Genomic DNA, 23,220 nt, shown 5'->3' with positions numbered 1-23,220 from the left:
AGGATGGCACCATGGAGGAAGTCTGGTATTCCAAATTTGGAAAGAACTCTGGACATATATAGCCAGTTAACTCTGTCGAACGCCTTCTCCGCGTCTAAAGAGACGAGGAGGGTAGGCGTCCGACAGAGCTTGATCTGATGGAGTATGGCGAGGGCCTTTCTTGTGCCGTCGTTTGTTGACCTACCTCTAATAAAACCTACCTGGTCTGAATTAATAAGCTGGGGCATTAGGGGGGATAATCTGTTAGCAATAATTTTGGCATATATCTTTACATCAGTGTTGAGGAGTGAAATAGGTCTGTAGCTACTGGGGTCTGCAGGGTTTTTGTCTTCTTTAGGGATAGTGGATATGAAGGCGGTTAAGGATTCTTTGGGGAAACTACGTTGGGTGGCTATTTCGTTAAACATATTAGTTAGGGGCTTGGATAGGATACTGACAAATTTTTTATAATAATCGTTTATGTAACCATCTGGGCCTGGGGCTTTATCTCTTTTTAAGGTGTTAATGACATTTTCTACTTCAGCTTGGGAAAAGGGGGTGGAGAGATATTTCTTTTCAAAATCAGATAGTGAGGGGAGGTTTACTTTATCTAAATATTTATCAATTTTTTGTGGGGTTGGGGAGGGGATGTTGGGGTCTAATTCTAAATTATATAGGCCTTCATAATACTTGGCTAACGCTTCTACTATATCTTTAGGGTGATGCACTTCTGTTTTTGTTAGGGGATGTTTCATCTTCAAAATTCTTTGGGAAATTCTTTGGCCTTTGATCTTCCGGGCCATTGCTTTACCAGCTTTGTTTCCTCCATGGTACCAATCCTCTCTTAGTCTAGTCTGCCATTTATCATACTCATAGTACATACACTCTGCCAGCTCCTGTCTCCTCTCCTCCAGTTCCTTGGTCAGTCCTTTTTTATTTTTGCTGAATATCTCCACTTCCAATGATCTGATTTTGTTTAATAAAAGGTCTGTTTTTTTTCTTACTTTCATTTTGTGTATAGCTCCTTGTTTCATGAGAACTCCTCTCATGAATGCCTTGTGTGCATTCCATAAGGAGACCCTGGAGGTTACACTAGCATCATTAAAGTGGAAATATTCCAGCAATTCGTTTTTTATAAGGGGAAAAATGTGTTCTGAGTTAATTAGAAATTTGTTTAGTTTCCAGTTGGTCTGTTTGGGGGAAGCGTCTTTTAAGTAGAATTTGACTGTGAGAGGGGAGTGATCGGACCAAATTCTTGAACCAATAGTAATGTCTGAGACCAGTGGTAGAGAGAATCTGTCGGTTAAACAATGGTCTATCCTAGTGAAGGACTGGTAGATTGGCGAATAAAAACTGTAACCCTTTTCCTTGGGGTGAATACACCTCCAGGTGTCAAATAATTCATTCTTGATTAGTGAGGGCAGGAGTATGGATTGGGCTCTTCTTGTTTGTGATGTTGAGTCTAATAGGGGGTTGACTACTGCATTCATGTCTCCTACTATAAATAAATTACCTTTTTGGAATTTTTGTATTTTTTGGAATGTTTTATTAAGAAATTTAACTTGATGGTGATTGGGGGCATAAATGTTGGCAAACGTAAAATTTTGGGAGTTAATAGTCCCAGCAATCATCACCAATCTACCGTCCTCACTACAATGTGACCTCTCCACCACCAGTCCCAGAGCATCCCTGATTGCGATACAAACTCCCGCTTTCCTTTTGTCTCTGAATGTTGAGTGGAAAACCGTAGAATAGTTGTGGATTTTTAATCTAGATGCAGATATTTTTGATAAATGAGTTTCTTGTAGACAAATAATGTCTGGTTTTTGTTCTTTGGTTAGCTTATTTAGTAAATATCTTTTCCTATAAGAGTTTAACCCTCTGACATTCAGAGACAAAAGTTGGCAATCACTCATGATACCTCATATTATGCTGTAAAATACCTATGAAGCAAACGTCCCCTTTATCAAACAGATAAAATAGAAAAAGCAGAAAACATGAGTTGTTATCATAAAACCTTATCTTACCAGAACGTCCGTGTATCTCGGCTCTGAGGAAAAAGAGTTTAGTTAGTGGACATGACAGTGTGCAAACCTTAATACTAATAAAAAATAATAAAGGAAACAGAAGAGAAGTCAGGGTAAGGCCGAGGTGGGCACGCAGAGGCATCCGGTTCTACCCGTGCGTACCCCCCTTAAATTGACCCAACCCTGTGTCTCTACTCCTTAAAGAGGGGTAGAGAAAGGATAAGAAATAACTATAACAATAAACTTAATAGGAAGTACAGAAAAAGAACAGGAAGTCTAAACTTCCAAAAAACAGTCAATGACCTTACGGTCAGTGTCCACCGGTGTGGACGTCCAGTGTGACTGACCACCTACAGGAAAGGAATTCCTAAGGGGGTAAGTCTAGTTGGGGGAAAGTTCCGTGGGGGATCACCCATAGTTCAGGTGGTACCCGTGGCTTCCCCAGCTTTGAGTTGTTCTTCTACGTTCAAAGGTGGGGTGGTGTCCATCGATGTTGGGAGTTGTCTCGGCTTGGGAGAGATAGGAGGGCGGAATGATCTGTCTCTGACTGGATCTCTTGGGATGAAAACAGGGATCTCCCACTTGGCCAGCAAATCAAGGCCTTCATCAGGGGTTTTAACAATGTGTGTGGTACCATGGTCAAAAATTATCAGTTTGGGGGGGAACCCCCAATTGTAAGGAATCTTTCTGTACCTCAGTGTAGTTGTCACCTGTGAGAAGTCTCTTCTGGTTTTCAATGTAGCCTGAGATAGATCCTGGAACAGGGAAAGGTCTTTGTACTCTCCTGGAAGTTTCTTTCCCTCTCTTGTTGCCGCCAGTAACTTCTCCTTGACATGAAAGAAATGGATCCTTGTTATGACGTCTCTTGGTAGGTTCTTTCCTAGATGGGCCGGTTTGGGAAGTCTGTGGGCCCTATCCACTGTGAGCTCACTTTGATTGAGGTCAGGAAGTGTGGCGTGTAGGATGTCTGCTACATAAGCATTCAGCTGGTCATTGGCGACAGTTTCAGGGACCCCTCTTATTTTTATGTTATTCCTCCTGTTTCTGTCTTCCCCATCTGCTATCTTTTCCTTCATCCACTTGTTCTCATCCGCTAGTTGTTTATGTGCATCCACCAGGACATTATAATTTTTGGACATTTCAATCACCTTATTTTCCAGTAGGCAGATCCTCTGGTCTGTGTCAGCAGCGAATACCTCAACATTGCCTGCGAGTGCGTTTAGGTCTGCTCTGGTGCCTGTAATGTTGTCACTTAGCATCTGGCTGAAGGAGAGCATAAAGTTTTTGAAGAATTGCTGTGACATAGGTTCTTCAGATGCAGGGAATGCGGCCAGTGTGCTAAATATGTTTTCTGGTGGGTGACGTTGTGCAGTTGGGGATGGATGGATGGGTGGATGAGGTTGTTGCTCAGCGAGCGTCTGCTGTTCGGGATAGGTGGTTGGGTGGGACTGCTGTTCAGATGGGCTAGGAGTAGAGTGCGGTGTGAGTCCTACCTTGGGGTCTCCAGATTCGGATTTCCGTATGCGGTCGGATTCGAATTTTCGTATATAGTCGGATTTCCGTACGGAATCGCGTTGTAATCCGGAAGTTTGTGGCGTCTTCAGCGGGCTTCGCTCTCTGTTGTCCTCTGCCGATCTCCGCATGCCATATTCCTCCTCACTTTCCTCCTCCAGTATGTCCGCTCTGTCTCTCCTTCCCTGGGGAGTGAATAAAAGGCTGTACCTGTTCCTCTGGTCTAGCGGTGGAGGGGTCCTGTAGTTAGCCTCCTGATGCAGGCTGGGCCTGTAATGGCCGGCGCCATCTTGGTTTTCCTCAGTAAAGAACGTGGAGAGCTTCCTGGGGACTGAATTGCTCTGTTTCTGCTGTCTTTGAGACACTCTCCGGTAGCCTGAAGCCATCCTGGGATGTTCACCCACCTTTTAGTGCTGTTTTTGGGGCTTTCTGGGTTGCTTTAGGTCGCTCTAAAGGGTGATCACAGCAGGAGCTCAGGGATCAAGCCTCCATTCAGCTCTGCTGCGTAGCCACGCCCCCTTTCTATGTTAAACCATTACACCATTGAAAAACTGGGTACGTTTGCAATCGAAAGAAAAATGACTATAGTTGAAGAGGTAATGGCCCCTAAACTATGTTCTGGGATGAAAGTTACAGCTTCAGTGAAATCCGTTTGCAAATCGGAGTGATAGATTAGAATCTAGAGCCAACGGTAAGTTTTCTATGTTAAACCATTACACCATTGAAAAACTGGTTACGTTTGCAATCGAAAGAAAAATGACTATAGTTGAAGAGGTAATGGCCCCTAAACTATGTTCTGGGATGAAAGTTACAGCTTCAGTGAAATCCGTTTGCAAATCGGAGTGATAGATTAGAATCTAGAGCCAACGGTAAGTTTTCTATGTTAAACCAATACACCATTGAAAAACTGGTTACGTTTGCAATTGAAAGAAAAATGACTATAGTTGAAGAGGTAATGGCCCCTAAACTATGTTCTGGGATGCAATTTACAGCTTCAGTGAAATCCTTTTTTAAAATTGGAGTGATAGATTAGAATCTAGAGTCAACGGTAAGTTTTCTATGTTAAACCATTACACCATTGAAAAACTGGTTACATTTGCAATCGAAAGAAAAATGACTATAGTTGAAGAGGTAATGGCCCCTAAACTATGTTCTGGGATGAAAGTTACAGCTTCAGTGAAATCCGTTTGCAAATCGGAGTGATAGATTAGAATCTAGAGCCAACGGTAAGTTTTCTATGTTAAACCATTACACCATTGAAAAACTGGGTACGTTTGCAATCGAAAGAAAAATGACTATAGTTGAAGAGGTAATGGCCCCTAAGCTATGTTCTGGGATGAAAGTTACAGCTTCAGTGAAATCCGTTTGCAAATCGGAGTGATAGATTAGAATCTAGAGCCAACAGTAAGTTTTCTATGTTAAACCATTACACCATTGAAAAACTGGTTACGTTTGCAATCGAAAGAAAAATGACTATAGTTGAAGAGGTAATGGCCCCTAAACTATGTTCTGGGATGAAAGTTACAGCTTCAGTGAAATCCGTTTGCAAATCGGAGTGATAGATTAGAATCTAGAGCCAACGGTAAGTTTTCTATGTTAAACCATTACACCATTGAAAAACTGGTTACGTTTGCAATCGAAAGAAAAATGACTATAGTTGAAGAGGTAATGGCCCCTAAACTATGTTCTGGGATGCAATTTACAGCTTCAGTGTAATCCATTTTATAATCGGAGTGATAGATTAGAATCTAGAGCCAACAGTATGTTTTCTATGTTAAACCAATACACCATTGAAAAACTGGTTACGTTTGCAATTGAAAGAAAAATGACTATAGTTGAAGAGGTAATGGCCCCTAAACTATGTTCTGGAATGCAATTTACAGCTTCAGTGAAATTCGTTTGCAAATCAGAGTGATAGATTAGAATCTAGAGCCAACGTTAAGTTTTCTATGTTAAACCATTACACCATTGAAAAACTGGTTACGTTTGCATTCGAAAGAAAAATGACTATAGTTGAAGAGGTAATGGCCCCTAAACTATGTTCTGGGATGCAATTTACAGCTTCAGTGAAATCCGTTTGCAAATCGGAGTGATAGATTAGAATCTAGAGCCAACGGTAAGTTTTCTATGTTAAACAACTACACCATTGAAAAACTGGTTACGTTTGCAATCGAAAGAAAAATGGCAAAAAAGGTAATGGCCCATAAAGTATGTTCTGGCATGAAATTTACAGCTTCAGTGAAATCCGTTTGGAAATCGGAGTGATAGATTAGAATCTAGAGCCAACGGTAAGTTCTCTATTTTAAACCATTACACCATTGAAAAACTGTTTACGTTTGCAAGCAAAAGAAAAATGACTATAGTTGAAGAGGTAATGGCCCCTAAACTATGTTCTGGGATGCAATTTACAGCTTCAGTGAAATCCGTTTGCAAATCGGAGTGATAGATTAGAATCTAGAGCCAACAGTATGTTTTCTATGTTAAACCAATACACCATTGAAAAACTGGTTACGTTTGCAATTGAAAGAAAAATGACTATAGTTGAAGAGGTAATGGCCCCTAAACTATGTTCTGGAATGCAATTTACAGCTTCAGTGAAATTCGTTTGCAAATCAGAGTGATAGATTAGAATCTAGAGCCAACGGTAAGTTTTCTATGTTAAACCATTACACCATTGAAAAACTGGTTACGTTTGCAATCGAAAGAAAAATGACTATAGTTGAAGAGGTAATGGCCCTTCTGGGATGCAATTTACAGCTTCAGTGAAATCCGTTTGCAAATCGGAGTGATAGATTAGAATCTAGAGCCAACGGTAAGTTTTCTATGTTAAACAACTACACCATTGAAAAACTGGTTACGTTTGCAATCGAAAGAAAAATGGCAAAAAAGGTAATGGCCCCTAAAGTATGTTCTGGCATGAAATTTACAGCTTCAGTGAAATCCGTTTGGAAATCGGAGTGATAGATTAGAATCTAGAGCCAACGGTAAGTTCTCTATTTTAAACCATTACACCATTGAAAAACTGTTTACGTTTGCAATCAAAAGAAAAATGACTATAGTTGAAGAGGTAATGGCCCCTAAACTATGTTCTGGGATGCAATTTACAGCTTCAGTGAAATCCGTTTGCAAATCGGAGTGATAGATTAGAATCTAGAGCCAACGGTAAGTTTTCTATGTTGAACCATTACACCATTGAAAAACTGGGTACGTTTGCAATCGAAAGAAAAATGACTATAGTTGAAGAGGTAATGGCCCCTAAGCTATGTTCTGGGATGAAAGTTACAGCTTCAGTGAAATCCGTTTGCAAATCGGAGTGATAGATTAGAATCTAGAGCCAACAGTAAGTTTTCTATGTTAAACCATTACACCATTGAAAAACTGGTTACGTTTGCAATCGAAAGAAAAATGACTATAGTTGAAGAGGTAATGGCCCCTAAACTATGTTCTGGGATGAAAGTTACAGCTTCAGTGAAATCCGTTTGCAAATCGGAGTGATAGATTAGAATCTAGAGCCAACGGTAAGATTTCTATGTTAAACCATTACACCATTGAAAAACTGGTTACGTTTGCAATCGAAAGAAAAATGACTATAGTTGAAGAGGTAATGGCCCCTAAACTATGTTCTGGGATGCAATTTACAGCTTCAGTGTAATCCATTTTATAATCGGAGTGATAGATTAGAATCTAGAGCCAACAGTATGTTTTCTATGTTAAACCAATACACCATTGAAAAACTGGTTACGTTTGCAATTGAAAGAAAAATGACTATAGTTGAAGAGGTAATGGCCCCTAAACTATGTTCTGGAATGCAATTTACAGCTTCAGTGAAATTCGTTTGCAAATCAGAGTGATAGATTAGAATCTAGAGCCAACGTTAAGTTTTCTATGTTAAACCATTACACCATTGAAAAACTGGTTACGTTTGCATTCGAAAGAAAAATGACTATAGTTGAAGAGGTAATGGCCCCTAAACTATGTTCTGGGATGCAATTTACAGCTTCAGTGAAATCCGTTTGCAAATCGGAGTGATAGATTAGAATCTAGAGCCAACGGTAAGTTTTCTATGTTAAACAACTACACCATTGAAAAACTGGTTACGTTTGCAATCGAAAGAAAAATGGCAAAAAAGGTAATGGCCCATAAAGTATGTTCTGGCATGAAATTTACAGCTTCAGTGAAATCCGTTTGGAAATCGGAGTGATAGATTAGAATCTAGAGCCAACGGTAAGTTCTCTATTTTAAACCATTACACCATTGAAAAACTGTTTACGTTTGCAAGCAAAAGAAAAATGACTATAGTTGAAGAGGTAATGGCCCCTAAACTATGTTCTGGGATGCAATTTACAGCTTCAGTGAAATCCGTTTGCAAATCGGAGTGATAGATTAGAATCTAGAGCCAACAGTATGTTTTCTATGTTAAACCAATACACCATTGAAAAACTGGTTACGTTTGCAATTGAAAGAAAAATGACTATAGTTGAAGAGGTAATGGCCCCTAAACTATGTTCTGGAATGCAATTTACAGCTTCAGTGAAATTCGTTTGCAAATCAGAGTGATAGATTAGAATCTAGAGCCAACGTTAAGTTTTCTATGTTAAACCATTACACCATTGAAAAACTGGTTACGTTTGCATTCGAAAGAAAAATGACTATAGTTGAAGAGGTAATGGCCCCTAAACTATGTTCTGGGATGCAATTTACAGCTTCAGTGAAATCCGTTTGCAAATCGGAGTGATAGATTAGAATCTAGAGCCAACGGTAAGTTTTCTATGTTAAACAACTACACCATTGAAAAACTGGTTACGTTTGCAATCGAAAGAAAAATGGCAAAAAAGGTAATGGCCCATAAAGTATGTTCTGGCATGAAATTTACAGCTTCAGTGAAATCCGTTTGGAAATCGGAGTGATAGATTAGAATCTAGAGCCAACGGTAAGTTCTCTATTTTAAACCATTACACCATTGAAAAACTGTTTACGTTTGCAAGCAAAAGAAAAATGACTATAGTTGAAGAGGTAATGGCCCCTAAACTATGTTCTGGGATGCAATTTACAGCTTCAGTGAAATCCGTTTGCAAATCGGAGTGATAGATTAGAATCTAGAGCCAACAGTATGTTTTCTATGTTAAACCAATACACCATTGAAAAACTGGTTACGTTTGCAATTGAAAGAAAAATGACTATAGTTGAAGAGGTAATGGCCCCTAAACTATGTTCTGGAATGCAATTTACAGCTTCAGTGAAATTCGTTTGCAAATCAGAGTGATAGATTAGAATCTAGAGCCAACGGTAAGTTTTCTATGTTAAACCATTACACCATTGAAAAACTGGTTACGTTTGCAATCGAAAGAAAAATGACTATAGTTGAAGAGGTAATGGCCCTTCTGGGATGCAATTTACAGCTTCAGTGAAATCCGTTTGCAAATCGGAGTGATAGATTAGAATCTAGAGCCAACGGTAAGTTTTCTATGTTAAACAACTACACCATTGAAAAACTGGTTACGTTTGCAATCGAAAGAAAAATGGCAAAAAAGGTAATGGCCCCTAAAGTATGTTCTGGCATGAAATTTACAGCTTCAGTGAAATCCGTTTGGAAATCGGAGTGATAGATTAGAATCTAGAGCCAACGGTAAGTTCTCTATTTTAAACCATTACACCATTGAAAAACTGTTTACGTTTGCAATCAAAAGAAAAATGACTATAGTTGAAGAGGTAATGGCCCCTAAACTATGTTCTGGGATGCAATTTACAGCTTCAGTGAAATCCGTTTGCAAATCGGAGTGATAGATTAGAATCTAGAGCCAACGGTAAGTTTTCTATGTTGAACCATTACACCATTGAAAAACTGGTTACGTTTGCAATCGAAAGAAAAATGACTATAGTTGAAGAGGTAATGGCCCCTAAACTATGTTCTGGGATGCAATTTACAGCTTCAGTGAAATCTGTTTGCAAATCGGAGTGATAGATTAGAATCTAGAGCCAACAGCAAGTTTTCTATGTTAAACCAATACACCATTGATAAACTGGTTACGTTTGCAATCGAAAGAAAAATGACTATAGTTGAAGAGGTAATGGCCCCTAAACTATGTTCTGGGATGCAATTTACAGCTTCAGTGAAATCTGTTTGCAAATCGGAGTGATAGATTAGAATCTAGAGCCAACAATAAGTTTTCTATGTTAAACCAATACACCATTGAAAAACTGGTTACGTTTGCAATTGAAAGAAAAATGACTATAGTTGAAGAGGTAATGGCCCCTAAACTATGTTCTGGGATGAAAGTTACAGCTTCAGTGAAATCCGTTTGCAAATCGGAGTGATAGATTAGAATCTAGAGCCAACGGTAAGCTTTCTATGTTAAACCATTACACCATTGAAAAACTGGGTACGTTTGCAATCGAAAGAAAAATGACTATAGTTGAAGAGGTAATGGCCCCTAAACTATGTTCTGGGATGAAAGTTACAGCTTCAGTGAAATCCGTTTGCAAATCGGAGTGATAGATTAGAATCTAGAGCCAACGGTAAGTTTTCTATGTTAAACCATTACACCATTGAAAAACTGGTTACGTTTGCAATCGAAAGAAAAATGACTATAGTTGAAGAGGTAATGGCCCCTAAACTATGTTCTGGGATGAAAGTTACAGCTTCAGTGAAATCCGTTTGCAAATCGGAGTGATAGATTAGAATCTAGAGCCAACGGTAAGCTTTCTATGTTAAACCATTACACCATTGAAAAACTGGGTACGTTTGCAATTGAAAGAAAAATGACTATAGTTGAAGAGGTAATGGCCCCTAAACTATGTTCTGGGATGAAAGTTACAGCTTCAGTGAAATCCGTTTGCAAATCGGAGTGATAGATTAGAATCTAGAGCCAACGGTAAGTTTTCTATGTTAAACCATTACACCATTGAAAAACTGGTTACGTTTGCAATCGAAAGAAAAATGACTATAGTTGAAGAGGTAATGGCCCCTAAACTATGTTCTGGGATAAAAGTTACAGCTTCAGTGAAATCCGTTTGCAAATCGGAGTGATAGATTAGAATCTAGAGCCAACGGTAAGTTTTCTATGTTAAACCATTACACCATTGAAAAACTGGGTACGTTTGCAATCGAAAGAAAAATGACTAAAGTTGAAGAGGTAATGGCCCCTAAACTATGTTCTGGGATGAAAGTTACAGCTTCAGTGAAATCCGTTTGCAAATCGGAGTGATAGATTAGAATCTAGAGCCAACGGTAAGTTTTCTATGTTGAACCATTACACCATTGAAAAACTGGTTACGTTTGCAATCGAAAAAAAAATGACTATAGTTGAAGAGGTAATGGCCCCTAAACTATGTTCTGGGATGCAATTTACAGCTTCAGTGAAATTCGTTTGCAAATCGGAGTAATAGATTAGAATCTAGAGCCAACGGTAAGTTTGCTATGTTAAACCATTACACCATTGAAAAACTGGTTACGTTTGCAATCGAAAGAAAAATGACTATAGTTGAAGAGGTAATGGCCCCTAAGCTATGTTCTGGGATGCAATTTACAGCTTCAGTGAAATCTGTTTGCAAATCGAAGTGATAGATTAGAATCTAGAGCCAACAATAAGTTTTCTATGTTAAACCAATACACCATTGAAAAACTGGTTACGTTTGCAATTGAAGGAAAAATGACTATAGTTGAAGAGGTAATGGCCCCTAAACTATGTTCTGGGATGCAATTTACAGCTTCAGTGAAATCCTTTTTTAAAATTGGAGTGATAGATTAGAATCTAGAGTCAACGGTAAGTTTTCTATGTTAAACCATTACACCATTGAAAAACTGGTTACGTTTGCAATCGAAAGAAAAATGACTATAGTTGAAGAGGTAATGGCCCCTAAACTATGTTCTGGGATGAAAGTTACAGCTTCAGTGAAATCCGTTTGCAAATCGGAGTGATAGATTAGAATCTAGAGCCAACGGTAAGTTTTCTATGTTAAACCATTACACCATTGAAAAACTGGTTACGTTTGCAATCGAAAGAAAAATGACTATAGTTGAAGAGGTAATGGCCCCTAAACTATGTTCTGGGATGAAAGTTACAGCTTCAGTTAAATCCGTTTGCAAATCGGAGTGATAGATTAGAATCTAGAGCCAACAATAAGTTTTCTATGTTAAACCAATACACCATTGAAAAACTGGTTACGTTTGCAATTGAAAGAAAAATGACTATAGTTGAAGAGGTAATGGCCCCTAAACTATGTTCTGGGATGCAATTTACAGCTTCAGTGAAATCCTTTTTTACAATTGGAGTGATAGATTAGAATCTAGAGCCAACGGTAAGTTTTCTATGTTAAACCATTACACCATTGAAAAACTGGTTACGTTTGCAATCGAAAGAAAAATGACTATAGTTGAAGAGGTAATGGCCCCTAAACTATGTTCTGGGATGAAAGTTACAGCTTCAATGAAATCCGTTTGCAAATCGGAGTGATAGATTAGAATCTAGAGCCAACGGTAAGTTTTCTACGTTAAACCATTACACCATTGAAAAACTGGTTACGTTTGCAATCGAAAGAAAAATGACTATAGTTGAAGAGGTAATGGCCCCTAAACTATGTTCTGGGATGAAAGTTACAGCTTCAGTGAAATCCGTTTGCAAATCGGAGTGATAGATTAGAATCTAGAGCCAACGGTAAGTTTTCTATGTTAAACCATTACACCATTGAAAAACTGGTTACGTTTGCAATCGAAAGAAAAATGACTATAGTTGAAGAGGTAATGGCCCCTAAACTATGTTCTGGGATGAAAGTTACAGCTTCAGTGAAATCCGTTTGCAAATCGGAGTGATAGATTAGAATCTAGAGCCAACGGTAAGCTTTCTATGTTAAACCATTACACCATTGAAAAACTGGGTACGTTTGCAATCGAAAGAAAAATGACTATAGTTGAAGAGGTAATGGCCCCTAAACTATGTTCTGGGATGAAAGTTACAGCTTCAGTGAAATCCGTTTGCAAATCGGAGTGATAGATTAGAATCTAGAGCCAACGGTAAGTTTTCTATGTTAAACCATTACACCATTGAAAAACTGGTTACGTTTGCAATCGAAAGAAAAATGACTATAGTTGAAGAGGTAATGGCCCCTAAACTATGTTCTGGGATGAAAGTTACAGCTTCAGTGAAATCCGTTTGCAAATCGGAGTGATAGATTAGAATCTAGAGCCAACGGTAAGTTTTCTATGTTAAACCAATACACCATTGAAAAACTGGTTACGTTTGCAATTGAAAGAAAAATGACTATAGTTGAAGAGGTAATGGCCCCTAAACTATGTTCTGGGATGCAATTTACAGCTTCAGTGAAATCCTTTTTTAAAATTGGAGTGATAGATTAGAATCTAGAGTCAACGGTAAGTTTTCTATGTTAAACCATTACACCATTGAAAAACTGGTTACATTTGCAATCGAAAGAAAAATGACTATAGTTGAAGAGGTAATGGCCCCTAAACTATGTTCTGGGATGAAAGTTACAGCTTCAGTGAAATCCGTTTGCAAATCGGAGTGATAGATTAGAATCTAGAGCCAACGGTAAGTTTTCTATGTTAAACCATTACACCATTGAAAAACTGGGTACGTTTGCAATCGAAAGAAAAATGACTATAGTTGAAGAGGTAATGGCCCCTAAGCTATGTTCTGGGATGAAAGTTACAGCTTCAGTGAAATCCGTTTGCAAATCGGAGTGATAGATTAGAATCTAGAGCCAACAGTAAGTTTTCTATGTTAAACCATTACACCATTGAAAAACTGGTTACGTTTGCAATCGAAAGAAAAATGACTATAGTTGAAGAGGTAATGGCCCCTAAACTATGTTCTGGGATGAAAGTTACAGCTTCAGTGAAATCCGTTTGCAAATCGGAGTGATAGATTAGAATCTAGAGCCAACGGTAAGCTTTCTATGTTAAACCATTACACCATTGAAAAACTGGGTACGTTTGCAATCGAAAGAAAAATGACTATAGTTGAAGAGGTAATGGCCCCTAAACTATGTTCTGGGATGAAAGTTACAGCTTCAGTGAAATCCGTTTGCAAATCGGAGTGATAGATTAGAATCTAGAGCCAACGGTAAGTTTTCTATGTTAAACCATTACACCATTGAAAAACTGGTTACGTTTGCAATCGAAAGAAAAATGACTATAGTTGAAGAGGTAATGGCCCCTAAACTATGTTCTGGGATGAAAGTTACAGCTTCAGTGAAATCCGTTTGCAAATCGGAGTGATAGATTAGAATCTAGAGCCAACGGTAAGTTTTCTATGTTAAACCAATACACCATTGAAAAACTGGTTACGTTTGCAATTGAAAGAAAAATGACTATAGTTGAAGAGGTAATGGCCCCTAAACTATGTTCTGGGATGCAATTTACAGCTTCAGTGAAATCCTTTTTTAAAATTGGAGTGATAGATTAGAATCTAGAGTCAACGGTAAGTTTTCTATGTTAAACCATTACACCATTGAAAAACTGGTTACATTTGCAATCGAAAGAAAAATGACTATAGTTGAAGAGGTAATGGCCCCTAAACTATGTTCTGGGATGAAAGTTACAGCTTCAGTGAAATCCGTTTGCAAATCGGAGTGATAGATTAGAATCTAGAGCCAACGGTAAGTTTTCTATGTTAAACCATTACACCATTGAAAAACTGGGTACGTTTGCAATCGAAAGAAAAATGACTATAGTTGAAGAGGTAATGGCCCCTAAGCTATGTTCTGGGATGAAAGTTACAGCTTCAGTGAAATCCGTTTGCAAATCGGAGTGATAGATTAGAATCTAGAGCCAACAGTAAGTTTTCTATGTTAAACCATTACACCATTGAAAAACTGGTTACGTTTGCAATCGAAAGAAAAATGACTATAGTTGAAGAGGTAATGGCCCCTAAACTATGTTCTGGGATGAAAGTTACAGCTTCAGTGAAATCCGTTTGCAAATCGGAGTGATAGATTAGAATCTAGAGCCAACGGTAAGTTTTCTATGTTAAACCATTACACCATTGAAAAACTGGTTACGTTTGCAATCGAAAGAAAAATAACTATAGTTGAAGAGGTAATGGCCCCTAAACTATGTTCTGGGATGAAAGTTACAGCTTCAGTGAAATCCGTTTGCAAATCGGAGTGATAGATTAGAATCTAGAGCCAACGGTAAGTTTTCTATGTTAAACCATTACACCATTGAAAAACTGGGTACGTTTGCAATCGAAAGAAAAATGACTATAGTTGAAGAGGTAATGGCCCCTAAACTATGTTCTGGGATGAAAGTTACAGCTTCAGTGAAATCCGTTTGCAAATCGGAGTGATAGATTAGAACCCAGAGCCAACGGTAAGTTTTCTATGTTAAACCAATACACCATTGAAAAACTGGTTACGTTTGCAATTGAAAGAAAAATGACTATAGTTGAAGAGGTAATGGCCCCTAAACTATGTTCTGGGATGAAAGTTACAGCTTCAGTGAAATCCGTTTGCAAATCGGAGTGATAGATTAGAATCTAGAGCCAACGGTAAGTTTTCTATGTTAAACCATTACACCATTGAAAAACTGGGTACGTTTGCAATCGAAAGAAAAATGACTATAGTTGAAGAGGTAATGGCCCCTAAACTATGTTCTGGGATGCAATTTACAGCTTCAGTGAAATCCGTTTGCAAATCGGAGTGATAGATTAGAATCTAGAGCCAACAGTATGTTTTCTATGTTAAACCAATACACCATTGAAAAACTGGTTACGTTTGCAATTGAAAGAAAAATGACTATAGTTGAAGAGGTAATGGCCCCTAAACTATGTTCTGGAATGCAATTTACAGCTTCAGTGAAATTCGTTTGCAAATCAGAGTGATAGATTAGAATCTAGAGCCAACGGTAAGTTTTCTATGTTAAACCATTACACCATTGAAAAACTGGTTACGTTTGCAATCGAAAGAAAAATGACTATAGTTGAAGAGGTAATGGCCCTTCTGGGATGCAATTTACAGCTTCAGTGAAATCCGTTTGCAAATCGGAGTGATAGATTAGAATCTAGAGCCAACGGTAAGTTTTCTATGTTAAACAACTACACCATTGAAAAACTGGTTACGTTTGCAATCGAAAGAAAAATGGCAAAAAAGGTAATGGCCCCTAAAGTATGTTCTGGCATGAAATTTACAGCTTCAGTGAAATCCGTTTGGAAATCGGAGTGATAGATTAGAATCTAGAGCCAACGGTAAGTTCTCTATTTTAAACCATTACACCATTGAAAAACTGTTTACGTTTGCAATCAAAAGAAAAATGACTATAGTTGAAGAGGTAATGGCCCCTAAACTATGTTCTGGGATGCAATTTACAGCTTCAGTGAAATCCGTTTGCAAATCGGAGTGATAGATTAGAATCTAGAGCCAACGGTAAGTTTTCTATGTTGAACCATTACACCATTGAAAAACTGGTTACGTTTGCAATCGAAAGAAAAATGACTATAGTTGAAGAGGTAATGGCCCCTAAACTATGTTCTGGGATGCAATTTACAGCTTCAGTGAAATCTGTTTGCAAATCGGAGTGATAGATTAGAATCTAGAGCCAACAGCAAGTTTTCTATGTTAAACCAATACACCATTGATAAACTGGTTACGTTTGCAATCGAAAGAAAAATGACTATAGTTGAAGAGGTAATGGCCCCTAAACTATGTTCTGGGATGCAATTTACAGCTTCAGTGAAATCTGTTTGCAAATCGAAGTGATAGATTAGAATCTAGAGCCAACAATAAGTTTTCTATGTTAAACCAATACACCATTGAAAAACTGGTTACGTTTGCAATTGAAGGAAAAATGACTATAGTTGAAGAGGTAATGGCCCCTAAACTATGTTCTGGGATGCAATTTACAGCTTCAGTGAAATCCTTTTTTAAAATTGGAGTGATAGATTAGAATCTAGAGTCAACGGTAAGTTTTCTATGTTAAACCATTACACCATTGAAAAACTGGTTACGTTTGCAATCGAAAGAAAAATGACTATAGTTGAAGAGGTAATGGCCCCTAAACTATGTTCTGGGATGAAAGTTACAGCTTCAGTGAAATCCGTTTGCAAATCGGAGTGATAGATTAGAATCTAGAGCCAACGGTAAGTTTTCTATGTTAAACCATTACACCATTGAAAAACTGGTTACGTTTGCAATCGAAAGAAAAATGACTATAGTTGAAGAGGTAATGGCCCCTAAACTATGTTCTGGGATGAAAGTTACAGCTTCAGTTAAATCCGTTTGCAAATCGGAGTGATAGATTAGAATCTAGAGCCAACAATAAGTTTTCTATGTTAAACCAATACACCATTGAAAAACTGGTTACGTTTGCAATTGAAAGAAAAATGACTATAGTTGAAGAGGTAATGGCCCCTAAACTATGTTCTGGGATGCAATTTACAGCTTCAGTGAAATCCTTTTTTACAATTGGAGTGATAGATTAGAATCTAGAGCCAACGGTAAGTTTTCTATGTTAAACCATTACACCATTGAAAAACTGGTTACGTTTGCAATCGAAAGAAAAATGACTATAGTTGAAGAGGTAATGGCCCCTAAACTATGTTCTGGGATGAAAGTTACAGCTTCAATGAAATCCGTTTGCAAATCGGAGTGATAGATTAGAATCTAGAGCCAACGGTAAGTTTTCTACGTTAAACCATTACACCATTGAAAAACTGGTTACGTTTGCAATCGAAAGAAAAATGACTATAGTTGAAGAGGTAATGGCCCCTAAACTATGTTCTGGGATGAAAGTTACAGCTTCAGTGAAATCCGTTTGCAAATCGGAGTGATAGATTAGAATCTAGAGCCAACGGTAAGTTTTCTATGTTAAACCATTACACCATTGAAAAACTGGTTACGTTTGCAATCGAAAGAAAAATGACTATAGTTGAAGAGGTAATGGCCCCTAAACTATGTTCTGGGATGAAAGTTACAGCTTCAGTGAAATCCGTTTGCAAATCGGAGTGATAGATTAGAATCTAGAGCCAACGGTAAGCTTTCTATGTTAAACCATTACACCATTGAAAAACTGGGTACGTTTGCAATCGAAAGAAAAATGACTATAGTTGAAGAGGTAATGGCCCCTAAACTATGTTCTGGGATGAAAGTTACAGCTTCAGTGAAATCCGTTTGCAAATCGGAGTGATAGATTAGAATCTAGAGCCAACGGTAAGTTTTCTATGTTAAACCATTACACCATTGAAAAACTGGTTACGTTTGCAATCGAAAGAAAAATGACTATAGTTGAAGAGGTAATGGCCCCTAAACTATGTTCTGGGATGAAAGTTACAGCTTCAGTGAAATCCGTTTGCAAATCGGAGTGATAGATTAGAATCTAGAGCCAACGGTAAGTTTTCTATGTTAAACCAATACACCATTGAAAAACTGGTTACGTTTGCAATTGAAAGAAAAATGACTATAGTTGAAGAGGTAATGGCCCCTAAACTATGTTCTGGGATGCAATTTACAGCTTCAGTGAAATCCTTTTTTAAAATTGGAGTGATAGATTAGAATCTAGAGTCAACGGTAAGTTTTCTATGTTAAACCATTACACCATTGAAAAACTGGTTACATTTGCAATCGAAAGAAAAATGACTATAGTTGAAGAGGTAATGGCCCCTAAACTATGTTCTGGGATGAAAGTTACAGCTTCAGTGAAATCCGTTTGCAAATCGGAGTGATAGATTAGAATCTAGAGCCAACGGTAAGTTTTCTATGTTAAACCATTACACCATTGAAAAACTGGGTACGTTTGCAATCGAAAGAAAAATGACTATAGTTGAAGAGGTAATGGCCCCTAAGCTATGTTCTGGGATGAAAGTTACAGCTTCAGTGAAATCCGTTTGCAAATCGGAGTGATAGATTAGAATCTAGAGCCAACAGTAAGTTTTCTATGTTAAACCATTACACCATTGAAAAACTGGTTACGTTTGCAATCGAAAGAAAAATGACTATAGTTGAAGAGGTAATGGCCCCTAAACTATGTTCTGGGATGAAAGTTACAGCTTCAGTGAAATCCGTTTGCAAATCGGAGTGATAGATTAGAATCTAGAGCCAACGGTAAGCTTTCTATGTTAAACCATTACACCATTGAAAAACTGGGTACGTTTGCAATCGAAAGAAAAATGACTATAGTTGAAGAGGTAATGGCCCCTAAACTATGTTCTGGGATGAAAGTTACAGCTTCAGTGAAATCCGTTTGCAAATCGGAGTGATAGATTAGAATCTAGAGCCAACGGTAAGTTTTCTATGTTAAACCATTACACCATTGAAAAACTGGTTACGTTTGCAATCGAAAGAAAAATGACTATAGTTGAAGAGGTAATGGCCCCTAAACTATGTTCTGGGATGAAAGTTACAGCTTCAGTGAAATCCGTTTGCAAATCGGAGTGATAGATTAGAATCTAGAGCCAACGGTAAGTTTTCTATGTTAAACCAATACACCATTGAAAAACTGGTTACGTTTGCAATTGAAAGAAAAATGACTATAGTTGAAGAGGTAATGGCCCCTAAACTATGTTCTGGGATGCAATTTACAGCTTCAGTGAAATCCTTTTTTAAAATTGGAGTGATAGATTAGAATCTAGAGTCAACGGTAAGTTTTCTATGTTAAACCATTACACCATTGAAAAACTGGTTACATTTGCAATCGAAAGAAAAATGACTATAGTTGAAGAGGTAATGGCCCCTAAACTATGTTCTGGGATGAAAGTTACAGCTTCAGTGAAATCCGTTTGCAAATCGGAGTGATAGATTAGAATCTAGAGCCAACGGTAAGTTTTCTATGTTAAACCATTACACCATTGAAAAACTGGGTACGTTTGCAATCGAAAGAAAAATGACTATAGTTGAAGAGGTAATGGCCCCTAAGCTATGTTCTGGGATGAAAGTTACAGCTTCAGTGAAATCCGTTTGCAAATCGGAGTGATAGATTAGAATCTAGAGCCAACAGTAAGTTTTCTATGTTAAACCATTACACCATTGAAAAACTGGTTACGTTTGCAATCGAAAGAAAAATGACTATAGTTGAAGAGGTAATGGCCCCTAAACTATGTTCTGGGATGAAAGTTACAGCTTCAGTGAAATCCGTTTGCAAATCGGAGTGATAGATTAGAATCTAGAGCCAACGGTAAGTTTTCTATGTTAAACCATTACACCATTGAAAAACTGGTTACGTTTGCAATCGAAAGAAAAATAACTATAGTTGAAGAGGTAATGGCCCCTAAACTATGTTCTGGGATGAAAGTTACAGCTTCAGTGAAATCCGTTTGCAAATCGGAGTGATAGATTAGAATCTAGAGCCAACGGTAAGTTTTCTATGTTAAACCATTACACCATTGAAAAACTGGGTACGTTTGCAATCGAAAGAAAAATGACTATAGTTGAAGAGGTAATGGCCCCTAAACTATGTTCTGGGATGAAAGTTACAGCTTCAGTGAAATCCGTTTGCAAATCGGAGTGATAGATTAGAACCCAGAGCCAACGGTAAGTTTTCTATGTTAAACCAATACACCATTGAAAAACTGGTTACGTTTGCAATTGAAAGAAAAATGACTATAGTTGAAGAGGTAATGGCCCCTAAACTATGTTCTGGGATGAAAGTTACAGCTTCAGTGAAATCCGTTTGCAAATCGGAGTGATAGATTAGAATCTAGAGCCAACGGTAAGTTTTCTATGTTAAACCATTACACCATTGAAAAACTGGGTACGTTTGCAATCGAAAGAAAAATGACTATAGTTGAAGAGGTAATGGCCCCTAAACTATGTTCTGGGATGCAATTTACAGCTTCAGTGTAATCCATTTTATAATCGGAGTGATAGATTAGAATCTAGAGCCAACAGTATGTTTTCTATGTTAAACCAATACACCATTGAAAAACTGGTTACGTTTGCAATTGAAAGAAAAATGACTATAGTTGAAGAGGTAATGGCCCCTAAACTATGTTCTGGAATGCAATTTACAGCTTCAGTGAAATTCGTTTGCAAATCAGAGTGATAGATTAGAATCTAGAGCCAACGTTAAGTTTTCTATGTTAAACCATTACACCATTGAAAAACTGGTTACGTTTGCAATCGAAAGAAAAATGACTATAGTTGAAGAGGTAATGGCCCCTAAACTATGTTCTGGGATGCAATTTACAGCTTCAGTGAAATCCGTTTGCAAATCAGAGTGATAGATTAGAATCTAGAGCCAACGGTAAGTTTTCTATGTTAAACCATTACACCATTGAAAAACTGGTTACGTTTGCAATCGAAAGAAAAATGACTATAGTTGAAGAGGTAATGGCCCCTAAACTATGTTCTGGGATGCAATTTACAGCTTCAGTGAAATCCGTTTGCAAATCGGAGTGATAGATTAGAATCTAGAGCCAACGGTAAGTTTTCTATGTTAAACAACTACACCATTGAAAAACTGGTTACGTTTGCAATCGAAAGAAAAATGGCAAAAAAGGTAATGGCCCCTAAAGTATGTTCTGGCATGAAATTTACAGCTTCAGTGAAATCCGTTTGGAAATCGGAGTGATAGATTAGAATCTAGAGCCAACGGTAAGTTCTCTATTTTAAACCATTACACCATTGAAAAACTGTTTACGTTTGCAATCGAAAGAAAAATGACTATAGTTGAAGAGGTAATGGCCCCTAAACTATGTTCTGGGATGAAAGTTACAGCTTCAGTGAAATCCGTTTGCAAATCGGAGTGATAGATTAGAATCTAGAGCCAACGGTAAGCTTTCTATGTTAAACCATTACACCATTGAAAAACTGGGTACGTTTGCAATCGAAAGAAAAATGACTATAGTTGAAGAGGTAATGGCCCCTAAACTATGTTCTGGGATGAAAGTTACAGCTTCAGTGAAATCCGTTTGCAAATCGGAGTGATAGATTAGAATCTAGAGCCAACGGTAAGTTTTCTATGTTAAACCATTACACCATTGAAAAACTGGTTACGTTTGCAATCGAAAGAAAAATGACTATAGTTGAAGAGGTAATGGCCCCTAAACTATGTTCTGGGATGAAAGTTACAGCTTCAGTGAAATCCGTTTGCAAATCGGAGTGATAGATTAGAATCTAGAGCCAACGGTAAGTTTTCTATGTTAAACCAATACACCATTGAAAAACTGGTTACGTTTGCAATTGAAAGAAAAATGACTATAGTTGAAGAGGTAATGGCCCCTAAACTATGTTCTGGGATGCAATTTACAGCTTCAGTGAAATCCTTTTTTAAAATTGGAGTGATAGATTAGAATCTAGAGTCAACGGTAAGTTTTCTATGTTAAACCATTACACCATTGAAAAACTGGTTACATTTGCAATCGAAAGAAAAATGACTATAGTTGAAGAGGTAATGGCCCCTAAACTATGTTCTGGGATGAAAGTTACAGCTTCAGTGAAATCCGTTTGCAAATCGGAGTGATAGATTAGAATCTAGAGCCAACGGTAAGTTTTCTATGTTAAACCATTACACCATTGAAAAACTGGGTACGTTTGCAATCGAAAGAAAAATGACTATAGTTGAAGAGGTAATGGCCCCTAAGCTATGTTCTGGGATGAAAGTTACAGCTTCAGTGAAATCCGTTTGCAAATCGGAGTGATAGATTAGAATCTAGAGCCAACAGTAAGTTTTCTATGTTAAACCATTACACCATTGAAAAACTGGTTACGTTTGCAATCGAAAGAAAAATGACTATAGTTGAAGAGGTAATGGCCCCTAAACTATGTTCTGGGATGAAAGTTACAGCTTCAGTGAAATCCGTTTGCAAATCGGAGTGATAGATTAGAATCTAGAGCCAACGGTAAGTTTTCTATGTTAAACCATTACACCATTGAAAAACTGGTTACGTTTGCAATCGAAAGAAAAATAACTATAGTTGAAGAGGTAATGGCCCCTAAACTATGTTCTGGGATGAAAGTTACAGCTTCAGTGAAATCCGTTTGCAAATCGGAGTGATAGATTAGAATCTAGAGCCAACGGTAAGTTTTCTATGTTAAACCATTACACCATTGAAAAACTGGGTACGTTTGCAATCGAAAGAAAAATGACTATAGTTGAAGAGGTAATGGCCCCTAAACTATGTTCTGGGATGAAAGTTACAGCTTCAGTGAAATCCGTTTGCAAATCGGAGTGATAGATTAGAACCCAGAGCCAACGGTAAGTTTTCTATGTTAAACCAATACACCATTGAAAAACTGGTTACGTTTGCAATTGAAAGAAAAATGACTATAGTTGAAGAGGTAATGGCCCCTAAACTATGTTCTGGGATGAAAGTTACAGCTTCAGTGAAATCCGTTTGCAAATCGGAGTGATAGATTAGAATCTAGAGCCAACGGTAAGTTTTCTATGTTAAACCATTACACCATTGAAAAACTGGGTACGTTTGCAATCGAAAGAAAAATGACTATAGTTGAAGAGGTAATGGCCCCTAAACTATGTTCTGGGATGCAATTTACAGCTTCAGTGTAATCCATTTTATAATCGGAGTGATAGATTAGAATCTAGAGCCAACAGTATGTTTTCTATGTTAAACCAATACACCATTGAAAAACTGGTTACGTTTGCAATTGAAAGAAAAATGACTATAGTTGAAGAGGTAATGGCCCCTAAACTATGTTCTGGAATGCAATTTACAGCTTCAGTGAAATTCGTTTGCAAATCAGAGTGATAGATTAGAATCTAGAGCCAACGTTAAGTTTTCTATGTTAAACCATTACA

This window comes from Hyperolius riggenbachi, chromosome 5 (assembly GCF_040937935.1).
Source record: "Hyperolius riggenbachi isolate aHypRig1 chromosome 5, aHypRig1.pri, whole genome shotgun sequence".
Taxonomy (NCBI): domain Eukaryota; kingdom Metazoa; phylum Chordata; class Amphibia; order Anura; family Hyperoliidae; genus Hyperolius; species Hyperolius riggenbachi.
The sequence above is the reverse complement of the archived record's forward strand: the minus strand, read 5'-3'. Positions refer to the sequence as shown.